This window comes from Octopus sinensis, linkage group LG17, assembly GCF_006345805.1.
Source record: "Octopus sinensis linkage group LG17, ASM634580v1, whole genome shotgun sequence".
Classification (NCBI taxonomy): Eukaryota; Metazoa; Mollusca; class Cephalopoda; order Octopoda; family Octopodidae; genus Octopus; species Octopus sinensis.
In genome coordinates, this window is record NC_043013.1 from 42,581,082 (window position 1) to 42,584,780 (window position 3,699).

A 3,699-nucleotide genomic window follows, 5' to 3' on the forward strand; every position below is an offset into this window, starting at 1 on the left:
ATTAAGGTCTTGACCCAATGTGAGGTTTGATTCGTGTGCACGCACTCTTGTGTCTGTGTACATCATCAACATCATCATTATTGGTCTGTTTTCCATGCTGGTATGGGTTGGACGGTTTGACTGAGGTCTGGAGAGCCAGCGGCTGCACCAGGCTCCAATCGGATCTGACAATGTTTCCACAGCTGTATGTTCTTCTTAACACCAACCTCTCCGATAGTGTAGTGGGTGCTTTTTACTTGCTACCAGCACAGAAACCAGTCAGGTGGGCCTGGCTTCGATCATATTCGGATAGTGCTTTTTATGTGCCACCGGCCAGTCAGGCGAACCTGGCATCGACCACGTTCAGATGGTGCTTTTTATGTGTCACCGGCACGGGGACCAGTCAGGGGTTACTGATATCAGCTACATTTGGATGGTACTTTTTACGTGCCACCAGCACAAGAGCCAGTCAGGGGGTACTGGCCACAGCTACGATATTGGTTTTACTTGACTCAACAGGTCTTTTCAAGCATTTCATATCACACGACACATTAGGGGTACTCTTAACTGGGCCAGACGTGTGGCTGCGATCTCACTTTAGTTGCCAAGTCTTCTCAATCACAGCATATTTCCAAAGGTCTCGGTCTATTTATATATATATACTTGGAAGAGGATGCGTGGTGTTCAATCATATAATAATATAAATAGGATATATATATGCATATATACATACTTGTATGTACATACTTACATAGATGTATATACGTATAGATGTAAGTATGCACATATATGTATATATGAATATATATATATATCTGACAGATTGATGCTTTATAAGTAATATAAGTAGATTATATTATCATCATCATTTAATATCTGTATTTCTTGCTGGCATGGATTGAACTATAGATAGATAGTTTTATATGTACATATCTATGTATGTATATCTCTGTGTCTGTGTTTGTCCCCCATTACTGCTTGACAACCGATGGTGGTGTATTTACATTGCCGTAACTTAGGGGGTTGACAAAAGAGACCAACAGAATAAGTACTAAGCTTCAAAAAAGTAACAAGTCCTAGGATCAATTTGTTCAACTAAAACCCTTAAAACCCCAGCATGGCCACAGGCAAATGACTGAAACGAGTAAAAAGAAGATATGTGAATGTATAATGTGCATATTTATTAGTTATTCCTTATAATAGCACCACTGTTTTATTGAAACAGACCTGCTTATCAAAAGTAATCAAAACTGTTTATTTTAGATTTAAAAGAGTATCACAATCCAGGTGGACATTGGTTGCTGGTCTAATTTTTTTTAACTAGGAAGGAAATATATTTTTTGGAAAAAATGTCAAAAAGCTAAATGAACTTCTAACAAAATTGCGACATTCTTTTGAATTTAAAATTCATAATTTTCATTTTCCTTTGGTAAGTGGAAGAGCAAAGCAGGGATGAGGGACAAGACTTTCTAGGCATTGATCCTACCTAGAAAGTCTTCTCAGTGCATTCGGCATCACTAAAGGAAGTGGAGAAATTTAGGTATCTTGGAGTTGTATTCACCACTGATAAGAAGCAGGAGTGTGAATTCGATGATGTTCAATAATACCGAAACATAATCGGAATTAACATACTTGCCAACCTAGTTTTTCCTCACTACTCACCCCATTCCTCTTTCATTTTTTATTTCGGAGTTGCCTCCCTTTCTTGAGCAGAATTAATCATTTAAGCTAATAATTTTTCTCTTTACTGCGAGCGTAATTTCAGTTAACCCTTCATTTGTCCTGCGTATCTACATGCGATACTGAGAGCACATTTCCCAGGCGTCCACGCATCATATATGACACGCATTCCCCCTCTTTTGTTTTCTTTTTTCAACCACCAAAGTAGCATGGGAGATATGAAAGGAAAGCTTTATAATTCTCAGAACTTATGAAATGCTTTGAACAGGCAAAGGTAAAAACAAATTTTTGGCTGTTATATTAATTGTTATCTTTCTCCACTTATAGGTATTTTAACTTTGTCCATTCTTTTTGGTAAAAAAAAATGGAATAATTGAGAGAGTAATTCTATATAAATCAGTTTGACATTTATTCATTCATAGATGTAAACTGTGTTGCTGGTGTGAAAAAATGTGGTTAAACCTTATTTTACGATGCAGAGAAATTAGGGATAAAACGGATTTGACCGTAAACTAATAATGATATGAAAGTATTAAAAAATAGAACATTTATGTAACGTGAAAAAATACATAATATATCTTTCATTTTTTTACTTCGTCTTCTGGGCTTCGACCAAGCTTAGGTCCTCTCTTGAATGTATTTATTTATCTTTTTTATATTTCGTAATTTTCTTTCGGTTTTGCCAAACCACTAAATTACAGGGACGTAAACAAAATAGCACCGGTTGTAGTGCGGTGGGGAGCTGAACAAACTCCGATATGCTTACGCGTCTCTTTTATTTTTTACTTGTTTCAGTCGTCTGACTGCGGCCATGCTGGGGCACCGCTTTGAAAGGCTTTAGTCAAACGAATTGACCCCCAGGACATATTCTTTTTAAGTTTAGTACTTATTCTATCAGTCTCTTTTGCGAAACTGCTAAGTTAGGGGGACGTAAATATACCAATACCAATTGTCAAGCAGTGGTAGGAGACAAACACAGACATATGAATATATATGACGGGCTTCTTTCAGTGTCCGTCTACCAAATCCACTCGCAAGGCTTTGGCCGGCCCGAGGCTATAGTAGAGGACGGTTGCTCAAGGTGTTATACAGTGGAACTGAACCCAGAACCATGTGGTTGAGAGGCAAGCTTCTTACCACACAGCCATACATACACATGCAACGAGCTTCCACACAAGTTTGCGTCTAATTCACTCACAAGAAATTGGTCAGCTTTTGGGCTATCGCTAAGCTAAGCTTACCTCAGTGTTTGAACATGAAGCCACGTGGTTGTAAAGTGATTTTATTAAGTACACAGCCATGCTGTATTATTAAAATGCAACTTTCATGGATGGAACAAATTAGGGCGATGGTAAAGAATACGCACACCACCGTTTTCAGCATTTTGAGTTAGGGTTATGCCGAAAACAGGTGCTGTGCATATATTTTTTTACCTCCACCACAAATTAGGGAAAGACTTCCGCCCGTCCCCTCCCCATTTTGTCCCAAATTTGTTTATTTACCAAAATTCCACTCCCCCAACTTCTTTAATATTGACTTTTTTTTCCGCATCCCTAACCCTAAGTACAGAAATGTTTTGAAATTTTTGTCCGTATTTTCCCGCATATTTAGAAAAGAAAAAATTCGTTTAAAAAATTTTACAAAGATTTTGGGAAATTTTTTTCAGAATCATAATCTCCGTATTTTTCCGCATATTTTGAGGGGGAAAATTTTGAAAAAAGTTTAAAATGAAAGAAATGGAGGTGGGGGTGGTAATTTAGAAATGTGGATTTTTGCCAATTTTTTTGCAGATTCGTATTCCCCGTAGCCAAAAACGGAGGTTTGTGTCGAAAAAAGAAAGTTGGGGGCGGGCTGAAGTCTTGCTCAAATTAGATTCAGGAATGTGTATTTATGATTGCTAAGCTCACACCTATACGTATGTTTGTGGAGATAGGATAAACTGGCAGTCTGTCACTTATGATGACGAGGGCTCCAGTTAATCTGGTCAACGGAACAGCCTCCTCACGGAATTAACGTACCTTTAATGTACTTCTCACGGAG